This window comes from Sinocyclocheilus anshuiensis, unplaced genomic scaffold (genome assembly GCF_001515605.1).
Source record: "Sinocyclocheilus anshuiensis isolate Anshui unplaced genomic scaffold, SAMN03320099.WGS_v1.1 scaffold434, whole genome shotgun sequence".
Taxonomy (NCBI): Eukaryota; Metazoa; Chordata; class Actinopteri; order Cypriniformes; family Cyprinidae; genus Sinocyclocheilus; species Sinocyclocheilus anshuiensis.
This window is the reverse complement of record NW_015544145.1, coordinates 408,837-431,062: the sequence shown is the minus strand read 5'-3', so window position 1 is coordinate 431,062 and position 22,226 is coordinate 408,837. Positions and strand designations below refer to the sequence as shown.

Here is a 22,226-nt window from a genome sequence, read left to right as displayed (position 1 = left end):
CCTTCCATGCGATCATGCTTACAGTTGTATGAGTTGAGTAAGAACTTACATGTGCGTTGTTCTTTTTTTAGTATGTTACCTTTAGGTTAACAAATCCGAAATCATTTCGGTTCATGTATTTCTAATGCACGTTGTTGTGCGAACTTATTCTACCTCATGTTGAAAGTCGGCGGATCAGTGCAGCTGATCAGAAATCTCGCGAACTTGCGACAATGTTGCATTCCAGCAGCGGTAAACTGAGAGCCGCCGTCCAGTGCGTTACTCGCTCTCACTGGAGTCCAGGTAATGTATTACAGTTATACTTACTAATTTGCAGGTCTGTCATTCAATGCAACGTATTCATTTAACTCATAGCTGAGTTTTGGGGACATGGCAGGAACCTTGCTGCTGCTGATGTTTGTGAAGACAAGCATTGTACTGGGATTGTGCAGAATATTAATGATATTAAGAAATAATGTGATGTTTATGATTAAGCACTGACGAATAAATTGCATTGGATATTGCTAGTCACCACCCTGACCTCATCATTTAGCCTATTTAGATGTCACTTAATATCTATCTTTTGCACCCCAACAAAAGATCTTGCATTAGCTGTTACAGTCAAGTGGTTTTTACTTGTGTTTCAAAGTTGATGTAATTAAAATTGATACCTTTTACTGTCTTATCTATAGTATTGTCTTAGATAATATTAACATGCATCAGTTAACATTAAATAACATTAATTACATTTGAAAATATATTGCAATAGAATAGTTATTTCACAATTTATGTTTCACAAGATTTACTGTATTTCTGATCAAATAGTGTGAGTGTGTGACGTGACATGTGGCCAAGTATGGTGACCCATACTAGGAATTAGTGCTCTGCATTTAACCCATCCAAAGTGCTCACACACAGCAGTGAACACACACACACCGTGAACACACACCCAGAGCAGTGGGCAGCCATTTATGCTGCGGCGCCCGGGGAGCAGTTGGGGGTTCGGTGCATCCCCCCCCCCCCCTACAATCCCTGCCGGTACGAGACTCGAACCCGCAACCTTTGGGTTACGAGGCCCACTCTCTAACCATTAGGCCACGACTTCCCCTTCCCCAAATAAATGACCCTGAAGCTTTGAACAGTAGTGTACATCAAAATAGGGAAGTAAAATGGGTTGCAAATACAGTTGACTGTAGCTTTGTTTTGTTTTACAGGGTCTGTGTGGTGTCACTGCAGGAATGTGTCTGTGAAAACAGGAGGATGGAAAACCAAGAAAGTTCCGCAGAGATACCTGGGTCAGCCAAGCCCGTACACACACCCTCACCTCATCAGATATGGTGAGAGAAACCGAGATTAGTCTCCTTTTTCAGTTTTTTCATTTGAAGTTGACAGAAAATCAGAACTGACCTTTACGAGTCTCACAATGTAGGTTCTTGGTCTTATTGTGAACAATTGATTGTACACATTTTTACAAAGATGAAAAATGTGTTTGTAATCTTTGACTAAAATGTAACGGCTTGCTTCACTTCTGAAACAACTTTCATTTTTGGCTGATGTCACTTAGGCCATGCAGGCTATGTATAATAGCTATTTAGCCCTTGTTATAGATACTACTGTTGTAGATAATAAAGCCTTTACAAATCTTTCATTTAATTAACACATTAACGGCCAATAATATAATGATAATGGAATGCCAACTTACTTTCTGGAACAAATATTTAATTTTGAAATATACTACTATTCAAATGTTTTGTGTCAGTAACAATTTGTTAGTCTTATGTTCACCAAGGCTGCATTTATTTGATCAAAATACAGTAAAAACAGTAATATTGTGAAATATTATTACAATTTAAATTAACTGTTTTCTATTTGACTGTTTATGTATTTTAAAATGTAATTTATTCCTGTGATGCAAAGCTGAATTTTCAGCATCATTACTCCAATCTTCAGTGTCACATTATGGAAATCAGAAATCACTCTAATATGCTGATTTGATGCTCAAAAAACAATTCTTATTATGAATGTTGAAAACAGGTGTGCTGCTTAGTGCTGCATGGTTTATGGAAACCATGACACATTTTTTAAGAATAATTGGATTAATAGAAAGTTCAAAAGACCATCATTTATCGAAATAGAAATCTTTTGAAACATTATAAATGTCTTTACTGTAATTTTTAAGCAATTTAATGTATTTGACCAAAAAAAAAAACACTATAGAAAGTAAAATGGCTTGCTCTGGGTTGTTTAATAGCCTTGCAAATGTCTTCGACTCATAGGTGAGGTGACGCCAGGTCTCACCCAGACAGAGTTTGAGTTTCGCCGGCAGCGCTTGGCGTCTCTGATCAAGATGCAGGCGGAACGACTAACAGGTTCTGGAGCCTCTTCAAACTCCTCCCACATTGTCATCGTCCTATCGCATCCCATTCGCTACATGACCAATGACATCCCTTACCCGTTCCACCAGAACCAGGACTTCCTGTACCTGACAGGAATTATGGAGCCGGACAGCACACTGGTGATGTACGGATCGGGTAAGCCGGACCAGGCTGTGCTATTCGTCCCACGGCGAGACCCGTCGCGAGAGCTTTGGGACGGCCCTCGCTCGGGGAAAGACGGGGCAGCTGCTTTAACGGGTCTAGAGCGGGTTCACAGCACAGAGGAGCTGGGTGTAGTGCTAAAAAGCTTGAAAGGTAAAAAAGAACATACATTTACATGCTTTCAAGGTTTACATGTGCATCAGTATCTTACTCTTTTTTTTTTTTTTTTTTTTTTTCTCTTAGGAGGAACTATATGGTACAACAGCTCTCAGCCTTGCCATCCACATTTACACCAGAATCATGTGCTCCCCCTATTGGAAGGAGGACAGCTGACGAAGTCTCTCCGACCCCTCACTCATTCCCTCAGAGCCATTAAGAGCCCAGCAGAGGTCGCTCTGATGAAGGCGGCAGGACGGATCACTGCCCAGGTAATGAATCTCTAATAACAGTACCGTATGTTGTGGGAAATGACTTTAAAGGAAGGTCTGGGTGATCTTGGGTGGCTTCGTTAGGTTGAGGAAAGTAAGATGTTCATGTAAAGTCTGAGTTAATTGATAATTTCAGTTATGAGGGACTTGATGAAGGTCAAACATGCACTATGTTAAGCCATGCGTTTATCTTCAGGCATTTAAGAAGACGATGGCCATGACAAAAGGAGACATTGATGAGACAGTTCTCTATGCAAAGGTGAGCAGAGGGACTCAATTCATGCGAACATGCATAAACAGTCAATTTAAACAAAAGATTTAGTGTTTAGCAACCTGTACCCTATTATATATCATATTATATGTTTCTTCAACTTTTGTTTAAATAAAATGATTTGTTCTATATATGAAGGTCACATTAAAATGATCACATTAAGAGTTTTTTTAATTGGCTTCAATCATTTTGTTTTTGTTTTTTCCTAATATCTTTATATCCAATATAATAAAGAACAATAAAACAGACTAAATTATAATCTAAATAAATGAAAATAAAAGTAAATAAATAGATAAATTGGTCACAGACTGTGTTTACAATGTCAAGTAAAGTCTACATTTCTATTTTACATGATGTTCATTTATGGTTCCCATAGCTGATCAAAGTCTTTCCACTTGCCCTTAGCTTTATAAGTTAGTCTCTCCAGTCCGATACATGAGCATCTATATTATTCCAGCATAATGCAGTAACTCTTCTGGCTTTATGAATAGTATATCTCAGATGGATATTTTAATCTTGAAATAATAATCCTTCATAAAAATTGTTGATTTACACGGGGTGAAATAATAATGATAGATTTTAGTGAAAATACATTACCGTTTAAAAGTTTGGGGTTGGTACGATTTTTTTCAATATTTTTAAAAATAAGTCTCTTATGCTCAAGAAGGTTGCGTTTATTTGATACAGTATTTTAATAAAATTTAACATGTAATTTATTCCTGTGATTCAAAGCTGAATGTTCAGCATCACTACTCCAGTCTTCAGTGTAACATGATCCTTCAGAAATCATTCTAATATACTGATTTGCTGCTCAAGAAACATTTCTTATTACAACCCCAATTCCAGAGAAGTTGGGACATTTTGTAAAATGCAATAAAATCAAGAATCTGTGATTTGTTCATTCTCTTTAACTTTTATTTAATTAACAAAAGTACTAAGAAAAGATTTCCAAAGTTTTCACTGACCAGCGTAAATGTATTTTGTAAATATGAACAAATTTGGATTTTGATGGCTGCAACACACTCCAAAAAAGTTGGGACAGAGGCATGTTTAACACTGTGTCACATCAACCTTCCTTTTAATTAATGTTTAAATGTTTAGGAATTGAGGATACTAATTGTTAAAGTTCTGCAAGTAAAATTTTTGTCCAATCTGGCTTGATACAAGACTTCAGATGCTCAGCAGTCTGTGATTGTTGTTGTCCGATTCTCCTTTTCATGATGAGCCATACATTTAGGAGACAGGAGACAGATCTGCTGGCCAGTCTAGCATATTCACTCTGTCTACGAAACCACGCTGTTGTAGCACATGCAGAATGAGAGCTGGCATTGTCTTGATATAATAACCATGGACTTCCCATGAAAGACATAATCTTGATGGCAGTATATATCTCTGTACAATCCCCAGTATATGCGTCCATGTCAGTAGTACCTTCGCACATATGCCAGTCACCCATGCTGTTTGCTCTGCTGCACCCCCATACCATGACAGACGTTTGCTTTGCTTCTGTCGCTGATGAAAGTCTGGATGGCCCCTTTGGTCTTTGGGACTGAGAACTCGAAATCCATTTTTCCCGTAAACAAGTTGAAATGTGGACTCAACTGAGTACAGTACACATTGTCTTTTTGACTCTGAGATGAACTCTGGCCCAGAGAACCCAGCAGCATCGCTGCATAGAATTGATGTATAGCTTTCTCCTAGAGTAACAGATATTCAAGTTGCATTTCTTGATGCAGCAGCAGATTGTGGTAAATGACAGTGGTTTTCTGAAGTACTCTTGAGCCCATGTGGCTATATTTAACACCGCAGCATGACGGTTTCTTATGCAGTGCCATCTGAGGGCTCAAAGGTCAAGCACATTCAACTTAGGTTTCCTGCCTTGCCCTACATGTACTGTGATTTATCTGAATTCTCTGAATCTTTTCACAATATTACGTGTGGTAGTTGGTGAAAGACCTAAATTCTTTGCAATTCTGCATTGCGAAATGTGATTTTTGATTTGTTTGACACTTTTCTCGTGAAATTTGGCACAAAGTAATGAGCCATGATCCAGCTTTGCTTGTAAAGACTGAGGCTTGCAAAGACTGAGATGCTCCTTTTATACCCAAACATGATACCTTGACCTATTACCAATTCACCTGCTTACTGTGAACGGTTTCAAAACAGTTTAATGTGGATATTCTATAACCTTTTCACTTTTATTTTGCCTCTGTCCCACTTTTTTGGAGTGTGTTACAGCCGTCAAAAACAAAATTTGTTCATATTTACAAAATACATTTATGATGGTCAGTGAAAACTTGGGAAATCTTTTCTTTGTACTTTTGTCAATGAAATAAAAGTTAAAGAGAATTAACAAATCACAGATTCTTGATTTTATTGCATTTTACAAAATGTCCCATTGGGGTTGTATTATCATCACTGTTGTAAACAGTTGTGCTGCTTAATATTTGTTTTTAGGAAACCGTTATACTTTTTTCAGGATTATCTGATAATTACAAAGTTCAAAAGAACAGCATTTATTTGAAACAGAAATCTTTTGTAACATTATAAATGTCTTTAAAGACACTTTGGATCAATTAATGGCAGTTATTTTTAAGCCTTGCAGAAGTTTTTGTCGCTCTGAAATTTTCGGGTACAATTACTATATAAAGTTGTCATTGTTTGGCTGTTGGGTGATGCAGGGACCGTCTGAGAACTAAAAATGTACCACAGAAACAAAGTGCCGTCAGCAGGCTCTTGGAGAGTCACGTTGTAGTGTCCAGCCCACGTTGAATAACATCTGTGCCTGCTTTCTTGCTTTCTCTTCTGTTTCTCTTTCTTTTCTCCCCTGTTTCCCTTTTTGTTCTTCCGTACAGTTTGACTTTGAATGCCGTGCTCATGGCGCAAACTTCTTGGCATATCCGCCTGTGGTTGCCGGTGGAAACCGAGCCAACACACTTCATTACATCAATAACAATCAAATAGTGAAGGTACCAAACACAGTCATGATCACTACTGGGGCTTTTTTTCTAAGAGGGGGAGTAAGGAGCCATTGGCTCCTATAAGAAACAAACTTAGGTGCCAAATTATTTTTTTAGGTGCCACAGAATAAACGCGTTTTATTTATTTATTTATTTTATATATTTTTATATTTTGTATATTTTTTACATTTAACATTCAATCATAACAACACAATCATACTGTCATGTGTTTTTGTCTCATAATTTTTAATTTATCACCATTTTAATTCATCTTGGGATGACCTGGGAACTAAGGTTCACTTAAAGTGGGAACGTAATGTCTTTGAAATATACAGTCGCAAAGAATTTTTTCGTACGCAGAATCTGTGCCAATATCATGGACTATAAGTATCACTTGGTCGTTGAGTGTAGTTTGGGCTCCTCCTCAATGCATCTTATAAATGTTGTCATATGTTTTTCACACATCTAGTCGGTTTTTCTTCATTAGAAATTTTTTTTATAGGATGTTAAATTTTATCTATAGTTTGCATTCTTTCTTATCATGTAGACAAAAGGTACAAATATTAATATGCAATAGCGCATAAATATAGCAAAATGCTCCTCTTTATAGTTATTTTTCTAGCTGACTGATGAGCTTATGGACACCGAATAGTTATTCTGAGGTAAATTTATTTTTAAGCTTTACACGTTTTCCGCAGTTTGAAACGCTGAATGAGCGATCACATGAGACATTTCAGTAAGTTGTACTGTAGGCTATCTTATAAAATAGTCTACCTTTTGATGTCCATTCATGTTCATTTCGTAATATAGTAGTAAAGAGAAAGATATGATGGGTTCACGTTAGGGGTGTGCGATATTGACAAAAAATTATATCTCTATATTTTCTTGGATTTTATTGATAACGATAATTAGACGATATTTTGCTGAGTGTGTTATTGTGCTGGTATCTTAAGGACTGCAGTAGACAGCTGACTCCTAAAGTTTTTGATATTTTTCATATTCTGTGTGGTGGTCAGTTCACACTGATAGAAATTAATCTTTTCCAGTAAGTTTAAATTGATTTTTACCTTTTATGGGCATTTTTACCATTATAAAGCCACTTTCGAGGCAAATTCTTACATTTAATCAGTGAATTAGAATAATAAGACATTTATGCTGTTACCAAGCAAATTAAATCTGTATCAATAAAATTCATCTTTGCAATGCAGAGGAAACACAGAAGCTGCATCTGAAGAGGCCTTTAGATGTATTTACACACTACTGTTTAGTGCAGAACATGAATGCATTTAACCTGCCATTACAAATGCATAAATAATGTTTTGATATATTAAACATAAAACGTTGAATACTGTTATTTGAAATGATTTAAATAATAAAAAAGAAACTTTCAATGTGAAAGTAAAACTGCCAGCAGGTGGCAGCAAGTCATTATTAATAAGTGAGTCATTGCGATTGAACCAAATCATTTAAACGATTCATTCAGGAACGAAACACCATCATGTTGCTCAGAGACGCAAAACAGTGCTGTGGCTTTGTTTGGAATAATTTTTGTTGAGGAAATAGAGCAAAAACAGGCAATATGGTGTCTAAAAGTAAGTCTCTTAATTAACTTCGTGTTTTTTGAACAGTTGTAAAAAAAATCAGTTTGTAATCATGGTAATTTTTGGAGAAAGAAACGGCACTCTTTGTGTGATATTGATATAAAATATATACATTTTCTGTCGCCATATCTTGAATTTTGTGATCATTCTAAATGTATTTTAATAGACTGAATCATACAGTGAAAGAACACACTCTAAAGCCTGTTTCACACATACTCCGTCTGCAGTATGCGGTCCGTGTGCGTTACGTATGCGGTGCAGAAGCAGCACGGACTCATTGTGCTTTTACACAGGACGCGTTTGCAGTTCGCTCCTGATCCGCGGTTGTATACCACAAACACAACATTTATCCATTATTTTGATTTCAAATCCAAACGTAGTTAGCCTATACGTAAAGTGCTTTTTCAGCATTGTGATCCTCTTTTATCACAGTACAGTTACACAATCTTTCATAGACATATTCACGTTTAAACTCAATTAATATAAACAACGTATTACATGCATTTGGCTTCTAGATTTGTATATTAAGTTGCTCAAGCAAGTGGAAACACATTTAAACACAGCATATAGCCTACTTTTCTTGTGTTGGCTATCACAAATATTTTAAATTCAAACTTACCACTGACAGAAACAGTCGGCTCTCGTGCCTTTTACATTTAAATCTTTATTACAAACAGTCCAGCGGGTCTTAAAGAACTTTGTTTTTCTACCTCCACAAGACACAAGTGCATATGTTGCCTTTTATATCTAAAAGTGCACTTTTATTTGTTTTAAACCTAGCCAAAAAGCCCGTGAAACACAGTAGACTTTAATTATATCTATTTATTGTGAAATTACTACATTTCAGTCTCAATCCATGTTCATTTTTACCGCGAACAAAGCGCTGTCACTTTAATTCAGCGCGTGCAGCACAGCAAAAATAGACTCGGAGGCGTGATGCCTGTTTCACACAGGCGTAAATGCACACGCACTAGGGATGTAACGATTACCCGCGAGCCGGTTGAAAATCGATTCAAATATGTGACGATTCAAATCGGTTGAGATGCTAAACAAATCGTGATTCAATTAGGGTTTGTTATTTACATTTACATTATATTTAAATTTTGTAATTTAGCAGACGCTTTTATCCAAAGCGATTTACAAATGAGGACAATAGAAGCAATCAAAACCAACAAAAGAGCAGTAATATGCAAGTGCTATATTAGTATATTATTATAGTATTATATTTAAATTTCACAAAGAAATGTGCAGCATTTTGTCCAAGCAATAATAAAAGGACACATTTAATTTATAATTTGTCTTAAATCTAATTTTGTTAAAAAGAATTATAATAATCGTGAATCGAATCGAATCGTGAAATCAAAACCGTGAATCGAATCGAATCGTGAGTTGAGTGAATCGTTACATCCCTAACACGCACACTAGTCTAGACTTCACGTAATGTAAGCGTGCACTCTGTAGGGGTGTTTTGAATGGGTGGAGTCGAAGCCGGATCACCCCTACATCGAGGGCCCTGCGGACCTCCATGGGGAGCTTGCCAGGGTCCTTGCCAAGGCAGTGAAGGAGCTCGACCTGAGCTGGGAGGCTCCGGAGGAACCTGCCAGGAGCAAGCTCGAATCCTGGTACTTCCAGTCGAGTACCAGGCGAACTAGTCTAGACTTCACGTAATGTAAGCATGCGCTCTGTAGGGGTGTTTTGAATGTTTTTTGCAAAATTCTCGATAATGTCAAATCGCACATTGTTAAAACAACAATTACGATATTATCGCAGACGATATATATCACACACCCCTAGTTCACGTGCCGCTTGAACTGAGGTGCTAAATCCTGAAGTCTTATAGGATAATGCCAGTTCAATAAACTGGCCAACTGATGCTTATCTATGCAAATCGCATTCAAATACTGACAAGCTTGGCGGGCAGTATATATGCGCCAAGAGCAGAAATTACGTCAGAATTTTCTTCACTTCACTGACCCGTTAAGTGGAATTTCCTGAAGATGGATACAACTTGTTGTGGAATTTATGCGGGCTTCATAAGCCCACCGGATACCCATCAGCACTGTGTCCCCTGCCTGGGCCTGGCCCACGCTGAGGCGGCCTTTGCTGACTCCGAGTGCTTCCACTGCGCGGATCTCCCGGTCCATATCCTGCAAGCTAGGAGAGAACTAGCTTATGGCTTGACAGGGAAGATGCCCATTGCCGCCTGCGAGCCGCTGGTGAGCCCTCCTAGACCACCCCCGCATCAGTGCCCCGTTCCCTGGTCCTCTTTGCGGACAACTGCTTCCGCCCACCTCAGGCCGTTGCAGACTTCATCTCCTTCAGCGCCCAAAAGGAAGAGGACTCCGTGTCCATCTCAGCTTCTGAGAAGGACTGGGTGGAATCAAAGCCGGATCCTTGCCAAGGCGGTGAAGGAGCTCGACTTGAGCTGGGAGGCTCCGGAGGAGCCTGCCAGGTGCAAGCTCGAATCCTGGTACTTCCAGTCGGGTCACTGCCAAGCTGCATCGAGCAGGAAGATGCCATTCTTCCCTGACATGCATGAGCACATGGTGAAGTCATGGTCTGCACCTCTTTTAGCATGCGTCCATGCTCCCACGCAGTCTCTCTTCTCGCACATGGACAGGACCGAAGCCCACAGGTAGGTGTGCATGCCCCCCGTCAAGGAGACTATCGCTGCGCACTTGTGCCTTTCTTCAGCCACAATGGTAGCGGATCTTAATCTGCCATCTAAGCCCTGCAGACTAACGGCCCACCTGGCTGATAAAGCCTACACTTCCGCTGGTGAGGCAGCATCTGCACTACACGTGATGGTGATGCTTCAGGTCTTTCAAGCAAAGCTCCTCTAATCCATGGACGGAGCCAGTGTTATCACCGAAGCCATGAGTGACGTGCGTGCGGCGATGGACTTGACCCAGGCCATCGGCTGATCCATGGTCTTCATGGTGGTTCTTCACAGGCACCTATGGTTAACCCTAGCTGACCTGAAGGACTCCGACTGCAAAGTGCTGCTAAATGCTCCTAAACCTGCCAGTATCTCCCTCAGTGGAGTCAGTGGTCAAGCGTTTTACTGAGGTTCAAAAATGCAAAAGCTATGAGCCATCTGATGCCATGGCGCGTTCCAGCAGCCTCCTAGATCATGCTCCTCACCTTCGCCTCGTTCTGCACAGAGAATGTCTTAACAGCCTGCTGCATCCTCCACGGTCCCCCGTCCGGAGCCGGATGTTCACCGCAAGCAGTGGCAGGGAGGCCCGGCCCCCAAGCACCGTGTTCTGCATCATGTCCCCTTTTTTCATGTAGGCGAAGAATGCAATGTTCTGTTTTCTGTTCATGCAATAAAACCACAAGCATCCTCTCAAAAAGAGCTGTTTCCTCCTAACACTATAAATACTGCGTCGCTTGCCCTGCCTGAAAGCAGTGCGGAGCTGCAGTCTGTACCTGTTATGGGCTCCCAGTGTCACCGGGATGCCAGCAGCCCCCCACTGCCCACGGCGGTGGGCGAGCATCAGCCAACTTTACCTCCACGAGCCGTTTCCCCGCTAACGCATTTAGCCTTGCTGGGAAAAGGCGCCAGTCTACACATAGAGCCGCTATTTAAGTTTCTGGACATTTGGAGAGCTATTCCAGGCATTTCGCCTTGGCTGTTGCACGTAATACAACATGAATGAGTGGATGATGCATTTATATAGCGCTTTATTGTGTATTGGTACACCTAAAGCGCTTTACAATCATGTGGGGGGGTCTCTCCTCAACCACCACCAGTGTGCAGCATCCACTTGGATGATGCGACGGCAGCCACAGTACAACGGCGGCAGTGCGCTCAACACACACCAGCTACAGGTGGAGAGAAGAGAGAGTCATAGAGCCAATCAAGTGGTTGGGGATTATTAGGAGGCCATGATTGACAAGGGCCAGTGGCGGCAATTTGGCCAGGACACCGGGGTTACACCCCTACTCTTTATGAGAAGTGCCATTGGATTTTTAATGACCACAGAGAGTCAGGACCTCGATTTAAAGTCTCATCCGAAAGACGGTGCTTTTTGACAGTATAGTGTCCCAGTCACTATACTGGGGCATTAGGACCCACACAGACCACAGGGTGAGCACCCCCTGCTGGTCTCACTAACACCACTTCCAACAGCAACCTAGTTTTCCTAGGAGGTCTCCCATCCAGGTACTGACCAGGCTCAACCCTGCTTAGCTTCAGTGGGCAACCAGTCTTGGGCTGCAGGGTGATATGGCTGTGGCCACTATTGGTATTGGGTATTGGGAATACCCACAACATTGGGTATTCTCTCCAGTTTAGGTGCAGCCACCCCGCTTCAATGGCGTGTTTCCGATGCTGACATTGCCTCAAAATGCCCCGGTTCTGAGACGGGGAGTTCTCAGTCTGCTCGCAAAAGGAGCAATAGAGTGTGTCCCTCTGAGCGAGCTGCAGAGTGGGTTTTACAGCCGCTATTTTGTGGTGCCCAAGAGAGATGGAGGACTCCGTCCGATACTGAACCTGAGGCTGAAGCAGATCCCAGGACTGGCTTGCATCCGTAGATCTGAAGGATGCATACTTCCACATTCAGATTGCGACGCACCACAAACGCTTCCTGAGGTTCTCGTTCGAGGGCACAGCATACCAGTATTCAGTTCTCCCGTTCGGGCTGGCTTTAGCCCCGTGCATATTCTCGAAGTGCATAGATGCAGCGATTTCCCCTCTCAGAGCGAGTGGTATGCACATTCTGAATTATCTGGACGATTGACTGAGTTTAGCCCATTCAAGAGATGCACTTATCAGTCATATGGACAAGTTGCTTCGCCAATTGGAATCCCTAGGACTGCGTGTGAATATGCAAAAACGCGTGTTCACCCGGAGTCAATCTATAATGTATCTGGGCGTGTGTTTCGACTCAGTGGAGATGCGAGCTCGCCTCTTTGGAGAACGTAGAGACCATCTCTGCAGCTCTGCACCAATTCAGACCGGGCTAGTCTGTTCCTCTGAGGGAATTCCAGAGGCTCCTGGGGCTTATGGCTTTGGCGTCATCGGTTGCCACCTAGGCCTTCTGCACATGCAGCCACTACAGCTGTGGCTGAAATCTCGGGTCCCGTGGAGAGAATGGACCGTGGGGTGTATGCGCATCAAGGTCACAAACAGCTGCATCAGAGCTCTGAGAATATAGCGCGACCCAGAAATGTTCAGCAGGGGGTTTCCACTAGGGCTGGTTACAGCGTGCACTGTGGTCATAAAAGATATGTCAACCTCAGGCTGGGGAGCAGTGTGCAAGGGCATACCGACTTCAGGACTATGGTCAGAGTCTCAGAGCAGGTGGCACATAAACCGCTTGGAACTTAAGGCGGTGTCCTTAGCTCTAATGGCCTTTCTGCCGCAAGTAGATCAGTGACATGTGCTGATTCACACCGACAACATGTCTGTGGAAACACACCTCAGGGAGATGCTGGTGGCTCCCCTTTGGCAGATCCATCTCAGGAATGACCTGCTGTCTCAAGTGGATGGCTCAACACGTGTGACTACTTAAGGGATCCTTGACGGGCTAAGACCCCTGCCTCCCAGGGACAGGAATGCCCTCTCAACATCAGAGCCCATGCAATACAATCTATTTCTTCCTCATGGGCCTGGTCTAATGCAGCTGGCTGGTCTTCCCAGAATACGTTCGCCAGGTTTTACAAGCTGGATGTGCTGTCTTTGGTGTCCCAAGTGCTTTCGGTGAGTCACTAACCTCACTTATTCTTCTATTTCATTGCTATGTTTGCAATTAAGGCGCAGTTGTTACCGCATTAGCTATTGACACTGTGCCAGCCTTTGTACATTTTTATATGTGCTTTGTACCAGTTGTTACTGCATACAGCTGTTGACACTGTACAGATCTATGTGCATTTCATGTGGTGATTACGTTGCTTGTCTGCCCTGTGTTCAGTGCAGTTGCTTCGTTCATCCTGGCTAGATATGCAAATTCAGTATACCTAAGTGAAAGATGCTCATTGGTCTGGCTGTGCCTATCAGCTACAAGCTTTCCTAGTGGGTGTCACTTAGGGCTGTCAAAATGGCTGAAAAGCTAAATTCGAACTTTGTACTTAAATATGATAAAAATGCAAATTATATTCGAATTTAAAATGCATAATTTCAGTTAGGTTGAAGAAAAGCTTTTGGCTTCTCTCCTGAGGCCACAAGAGGGTGCATCGAGCAAAATATCTCTGGGGAAAAAAGTGCATAATGTTTAAAATAATGTTTATAAACCAATTATAATTAATTAAGTTGCTTAAACAACTATAAACAAAGCATCATGTATGTATGCATAGTTTAATACAAAGGGCGGAAAGCCAATCACACGGAGTACATTTTTAATTTAAAAACATGAGATGCAGTGGGATTGGGGGAAAAAAAGCATTAATTTTACCTGGCTTTCTGAACATGTGGGAAAGCCAATCACACAGAGTACATTTTTCATTTAAAAACATGAGATGCAGTGGGATGGGGAAAAAAACCCGCCATAAAGTCATTAATTGCACAAACTTGCATTAATTTTACATGGCTTACTAAAGATGTGGCTCTTTTGTGCGAGACGCGAGTGCAACGGTGATAGATGTCCCTCTAGAAAATGCGATAAATATGCGTTCTGTGTGAACGGCTTGGTTTCAGTTTTGATGTAAACAAGATCTTCTCCGCATTGATGTTCTCTTTTTCCACAATATTTTTAATGAACAACGCAGCAGCGCCGCATCTAGTGGCTTCAACTGGATATGCTAACAAAAGCATTAAAATGCAACGACACTTACATCGTCATCGCATCTCGTGCGCCACTAAGGCTGCCTCCTTAATGCACACCTAAAATTCGAATGCAACGTTTTTGCATTCGAATGTGGATTTTTATTTGAAATTCGACAAATATTCGAAATTTGACATTTTTTTTTGACAGCCCTAGTGTCACTATTAATTGGGAATATCCGTTGTTCTACCCCATGCTTGGTGTGGACTTAGCTTTTTTTGGCCTGATCTTCGCCGTACTCATGGCGGGATTTTATATCGTTCTCACTGTGATCTTCGCAATGTAGAGAGAATGCTCAATTAGGGAAAGTCTCCGGTTACTGTTGTAAAATTGGTTTCCTCAGAGCAGGAACGAGACATTGCGAAGATCGGCGTGCCCGCTGCTCGATCAGTAGTGCAGCATTCAGTCTCAGATTTTGACGTAACTGCCGCTATTGGTGCATTTATAGTGCCCGCCAAGCCTGTCAGTATTTGCCTGCGATTTGCATAGATGAGCGTCAATTGGCCAGTTTATTGAACTGGCGTTATCCTATAAGACTTTAGTATTTCGGAAAAGGGTAGAAGTCCCACTGCAATCTTCGCAATGTCTTGATCCCGCTCTCAGGGAACCAAGGTTGCGACAGTAACCGGAGACCATTTTAGTGGTTGTTATTGGGGAATAACATACCTTGGAATGTGGTGACTGACCAATCAGAATCGAGTATTCCACGGAATTAGTTAGGTTAGTTCGTTTTTTTTTTTTTTGCTAACTATATGCACTTTACATAATTATTATTTCTTCTTAACCTTTTGTCTTTATTATTTAAATTTCATTTTTTTTTTTTTAATGTTTATATTTTGACAACACAATTAGAATGATTTACTTTAATTTACAATTAAAATAAAAATTGACTTATGTGCCTCAGTTTTTATTTGAGTGTTGATTTATTAAATAAACTTGATTGATTAATTGATTATTAAATAAAATGTATTTTTGTTTTCAGTTCAAGCTAAATAAAAATTTTAATTTACGTTATAGTGTTTCGATAAAAAATTGTACAGCATATACAGAGTTATAGGACTGGGTGATATAGACAAAAGTATCACAATATTGAATTAACTCTTTTTTTTTTTTTTCTCTCTCTGTCAGGATGGAGAAATGGTCTTGTTGGATGGAGGCTGTGAATATTTCGGTTATGTCAGTGACATCACACGCACTTGGCCGGTGAATGGAAAGTCAGTTTCCAGTTTTCAACAGAACTCTCATTGTCTCAGATGTAATGTAGCTTTAATTTTGTGCTATTAGTAAGTGATCAATCAGCTCCGTATGCCGTCTCTAGGTTCAGTCCTGCTCAGAGAGAGCTGTATGAGGCCGTGCTGGAGGTGCAGTTGGCCTGTCTGTCTCAGTGCAATCCTGGTATCAGTCTGGACTACATATACTCCACCATGCTCACACTGTTGGCCCGGCAGCTCTTATATATATATAAAATAAAAAAATACTTTTATTCAGCAAGGAGCATTTAATTGATCAAAGTGACATTTATAATGTTAAAAAAGATGGAAAAATGTATCTTTGTTTCCAGAAAAATATTAAGCAGTAATCAGTGATGCAAAATGCAGCTAATTCTTGCTTGCTTTGTAATCGATTGCAATTCTCCCCAAAAAAAAAAGACGAATATACTGTAAAATGTATCACTGGCATCTCGCACCAAGCTGAGATTCTGGTTCACAGTTGCTGAAACATTCGAGACATTCTTTATTTATTTAATTGAACTTCCCTAAAGCTCTGTGGTCAGGAAATGAATATAAGTCTTTCTGTCCAATTTAAATGGCAAAGATCTGACCCACTTATAGCGTCTGTTAAGCACCACACTGCCATAAAATCACCATTTCACTTAGTGCAGCGAGTTTATGAGGCCAGCAAACCGACATGCTGGTCAGTTAAGCCTGTTGTGGCTTTGGGGATGTAGGTGTGCACTTGTTTCAGTTTAACTCTGTTTTCATGTTCAGAGTTCCTCACATGCAGCTTTGCAACTGTTTCACACGCTCTAAAATGCATTATAATCACATTACAGTTGTTTTTCTTCATGGATGTCTGCCCATCTCTTTCTTTTTTCCTTCCAGGCTGCTCGGCAGTTTTGCCCCCATCACGTGGGTCACTACCTGGGCATGGATGTTCATGACACCCCTGAGCTGTCCCGTTCACAACCGCTGCAACCTGGCATGGTGATCACAATAGAGCCAGGTGAAGATCACTTTTATTCAAAAACAATTAATGTTGCATGTGACTGTTTGTTTTAAAAAATGCTTTTTTTTTTACTTTTAGTTCATAAAGAATGTCTTCTAGCATTCAGTTTATCAAAATGATTGCATGAAGTTTCATCTCATGCTGTACCTCCTATAGCTGTGATTGAGTTGTAGGTTGATTCTCATGGATTTTACGATCAGATCAGCACCTCTAACTTAGATTTATCCATCCACAATAATCATTTACCATTTGATGATCTTTGCCATTTCTATTCTTTTTATTTTATATACTGGTATCAGATGTGGCTTTTCCTTGCATAAAGTAACCTTCATCGCTCAATACAACAAGAGACTGATGAAGATTCTAGAAAATGTGTTTCTTTTGGCCATTTTTAAAACCAAAGTTAGACTTGAAAGTATGGTGACTTGCAAGTGTACTCAATACTCCAGCAGCTGTATTGTAATTTCCACAGTTCATTGAGCAGAACAATCATTTTCAGCTGTGCTAATAATAAGAAAAGTTTCTCGAGTTGCAAATATGAACATTAGAATGATTTCTTAAGAACAAGTTTGAGGTAACAGTGTTTTCTTGTTATGGCTTCTGAAAATTATTATTTTTAAGAAGCAAATTAATTTTTTTTTTTAATAAAATAGAAAGCCATTATTGTATTAAAAAACAAAATTGTTGTTAATTAAAATAAAGCTGAAATAAAATAAAACAAATATTGTATAACTAGAAAAGCTGAAGTACTAAGCATACTATAACTATATATAAAGGACAAGAACGTAACAAAATTACTACAATTAAAGTTTAAACTGAAAATACAAAAATAAATGCTCATTCAAAGTATTAATAAATGCTATAATTGTGTATAATACATAATAAAATAACACTGATTCTCTTAGTGTATTAACAATAATGCATATTATTGTAGTTTATATAACATAAAATTCATGGTAATCAATTAACATGATGTTTTTAACTAAAATAATACTAATTTAGTCAGACGGAGAAAATACAGTGACTGGACTAGCTGTATAAAAACGTATAAAAAAAACAAATATAATACATAAACATAAAATACATAACAAAATTACTAAAACTTACATTAAAATGAAAACTGAAAGTACAAAAATAAAAGCCAATTTCAATGTATTAATAGATACTATAATAGTATATAAAAATACTAAAATAATACAGATTCTCTTAGAGTAATAATGATGTTGCATATTACTGCAGTGTATATAGCACATAAAATTCATAGATATCATTTAACATATTTTTAAATAAATATTTTAATTCAGTCAGTCAGAATAAATACAAAATACAGTGGCTGGACTAAAATTGGAACGAGGCGTCAGTCTTCTGAATGCATGTTGCAACACACTGGACTGGGCACTTGAGGTGTAGACAGACTTGTTGATTATAATCAGCGCGATCTAGTCTTGTTTTGCACTTTGCATCCCAAAAGAGTTGCTTTGAAAACTGCACTTGTTGAGGACATTCATACAGCACCATGTTAGAAAAATAAGGGTAATACTGATAAACCACAGATATGTATCTTGAGTGCACTGTAAAGACAGTTGGACTTGAAGTAACATTCAGCATCTTAGCATTTGAGCTGTACTGCACAAAACAGAAGCTCTAAACTCTCATCTCTTGCTCCCTTCACCCAGGATTATACATCAGCGAGGACGACAGCTCATGTCCAGAGAGATTTCGGGGTCTTGGGGTGCGAATCGAGGACGATGTGGTGATCCAAGAGCACGGGGGACCCCTCATCCTGTCGGCAAACACCCCAAAAACCATCGCTGAGGTGGAGAGAGCTTGCGCACATGAAGAGGACTGAAAGGAAAGAGTAGAACATAGCAAGCCCTGCTAGAATGAGTCTGTTCCTCCCATCTTTTAACACCTCCGCTGACAGGCTTTTCTGTAATAGTGAACTCAGGAGGTCTGGATCTCACAGAACTTGCTCCAGTTAAGTATTAAATCTGGAGGATTAAGAGCTGGACGTGTCTGGACAGCGTGCAATGTCTCCCTGATAGCCAGTTCACTCCTACGCTAGCTAAATGGTTGTGTTGGGTCGTGTTTTGTATTTGACCTGCACAACTACACTCTCAGAAAAAAGGTACAAAAGCTGTCACTGGGGCTGTACCCTTTCAAAAGGTACATATGTGTACCTTATTTACCCCTAAAGGGTGCATATAAGTACCTTAAAGGTACTTATTAGTATGTAAAGCATAAATATTTGTATGTTTTGAAAAGGTACCACCCCAGTGACAGCTTTTCGTCCGAGGGCTTATGGGAAACTTTAAATGAGTTCAGATGGAGAAACAAACAGGTTGTTATGATTTAGCATGGTGAACAGGCTGTTTGTGAGACAATTTATCTGTTGTACTGTGAGAGGTTCGATTTGTGTTTGAGTATGTTTGTCTGCTGAGGCTTTTACTGTCATACATGGTGTTTTTTTTTTTTTACTGTTGTCAAAATAATCGTCTAATTCTTGATTTTGTTGCTGCAGTTTGTAAGCGCAATGCATTTCTAAGCCCCGTAATTAGTCAATGAACAGATTTTTTGCAAAAATGAGAGCTTTTTGTTTTTTATTCAGTACATATTCTAAGTACACTTGAAAACGTTTAAAGGGGTCATAGGATGCCATTTTTCCACAAGTTGATATGATTCTTTGGGGTCTTAATGAAAAGTCTGTAACATAGTTTGATTAAAATTTCTCAATGGTAGTGTAAAAAACACCTTTTTTACCCTGTCAAAAACTGCTCTTTTCAGATCAAGCCATTTTTGTAGCATTTTCCTTTAAATGTTAATGAGCTCTGCTGACCCCGCCCCTCTCTTCCGAGCTGCTCTCAGAGAGCCGGTTTACTTTAGCCGCATTCATCGTGAAACTTGCTAATTAGCACATTATTAGGAAAGGCGATTTGCAAAGATTCATTACAAAACATTATACTCACTTCTTCTGTAGATGAGGCTGGATCATGAATGATTCGCGCGAACATAGACACATTTATGTAGATCTGGGGCGCATTCCCTTCAGAAACAAAGGTAATCCACTGCGAGTTCAGCGGCTCAGATGTCGGGAGTAAATGACGACTGCTATGTTGATTATTACATCCAACAACAGAACACCTCAATCGCTTAGGAGTCATTCTTGTCTACATCTGCTCCAGCAGTGAAACAATGGCGGACTGATGACAGCTCACTCAGGGCGGGTCTAAGGTAAGACACCAGTCCAGTCTGTGCTAAAACGCTACTGTTGATCAAACTATCGTGGGAGATGCCTGTCTGTGTGACGTCACACAGACAGGCATCTGAGATCGGCTCGATTTGAGAAAGGGGAAAACATTTAACCAGATTTAAAAAAAAACACTGAGTGAATTTCTATCATTATAGGGTGGTTGTGTACACACACTGCCAACACACATGTCAGTTCAAACAACTTGTAAATGACCCCTTGTAAATGACCCCTATGACCCCTTTAATAACGCCATAACACACAAATTATATGATGTAGCAAATAAGTTATACTAACATACACTAAATTGCTTGGTTTTAAGTCACAGTGATTTACTATTAGAAGTAAAAAAAATAAGTTCAAAGTGATGAAATTTATGCTGAATGAAGTCTAAAACTACAATTGTATAGTGTATTCGCAATACTTATAGACACAAAAATAGTACTCTAACAACATCAGTAAGGTTGGAAATGGAAAAACTCATTAGAAGTTGTGTGTTGGGCTGCTGTATTTTTGTGTATCTAACCTAAGAAAACTGAATATATAAAAGCTAATTCAAAATATTATTAAATACTATAACACTATAGAAATAATACTAAAATAACACTGACTCTTTCAAAGAGTAATATTATTGCATATTAATGTAGTGTATATAGTAAAATCGTAGTCATCAATTAACACATATTTTAAATAAAACAATATTTCAGTCAGAAAAAATGAAAGAAATGGAAATGGAAAAACTCTCTTACATGGGTCATATGATGTTGCTCGTTTTGCATCACGCCGCGTAAACATAAAACCATGTCTGCATTTGTGAAATAACAAACAACAAGTGCTACTCTTAACTGTTCAAAACTCGCGTTTGAATCGTCAGTGGCAAATTCTTTAAATATAAAAAACGTACTTACAGTCTGTGAGTCAGAACAGCCGGCATTGTAGTCTACTCTACCAGGATCAGGAAACAGTCCTCCATAAAATGCGCTGCACACATCTGAATATTTGGGTTGAACTGTTCTGGAACAGTGTTGTAAATACAACTTAACCACTGATTTCTAGTCGTGTCCTCTTTTGGAAGGCCAAACAAAGTAGTTTCGCTTTCACAACGAAACACGGCGGGCTAGAGTGAGCGGAGGCGGGCGGGCTTGAAACGGCACGGCCGGCGGATTCGACGAAGGAGCGTCCGACGGGCTTGCGGCAAACAGCGAGAATAAAAGTTACGCCGCCTTTGCGTGAACATTTGGGCGGCGTTATGCAAATCTTCCCACATCGTGACGTAGATATGTGAGGGCGTGTTAGAATGAGCCGTTTTAGGTAGGCGTGGTTGACTCTTAACTTTTATAAAGAATATCTCTTTGGATTTGAGACTTTAGTCTTTGCAACTTTACAGATCTTCTTTATGCACCAAGAGCTTGTAACACTCCAAAGAGAAAGGAAAAATTGAAATCGCATCATATGACCCCTTTAAGAACATCAGAATTTGTTTTGTGTGTTGGGCTGCTGTATTTGTGTGAATCTGATAACTCATATGTTGCAGGTTCAATCCCAAGCAGATGTGAGTTCGAAACTGGAGATGGTACCAACATCACCAAAAACTAAAGAAAACTACACAATATATTTAAAAATTATGTATAAGCATGTTCTGAGTCAGCTGAGCTTGTTTAATATCCAAAAGTACTGTCTAGGTGAGCTTGATGATGCTCTGAAGCAGCTCAATGCTGGATAGGTTTTTGAACAGAAGTGGTTTTGAATGCATTTACGAGGCTCGAAATGCCATCTAGGTAGGCAGCTCACTGGTTTTTGGAGTTTTTGAAAATGATGCAACATGTGGCTAAACTTGGGTGGGATTCTGAGTTTTTGTAAAGCAGAGCTCACTCAGAACATGCAAATTACTACCAAAGAGTAAGTCTAGTGGGTTGGCAACTCTCTAGATTTTGAGACAATTTCTCAGCTAAGATGACTTGCAATGCATTTATGCCCTTTTTTATGTGAGCTGACTTTGAACATGCCAGTGAGGCCCAGAAATGCTGTCTAGCTAGGCCACTGAACATGCTAATGATTCCCAAGGATGCTAGCTACATGATCAGCTCCCTATATTTTGAGCAGACGTGTTGTCTAGTTAAGCAAAGTTTTTTAGCTGACTATGAAGGTGTCCATGATATCCAAAAATGATTTCTAGATAGGCAGCTCACTAGGTTTCAGAGTTTTTGAGC

General features: G+C 39.8%; 1 pseudogene; it reads left to right on the top strand.

The window, feature by feature from the left end:
• Positions 1-19: 19 nt before the first annotated feature.
• On the top strand, positions 20-18,922 carry LOC107695118 (probable Xaa-Pro aminopeptidase 3; annotated as a pseudogene).
• The last annotated feature ends 3,304 nt before the right edge of the window (positions 18,923-22,226 follow it).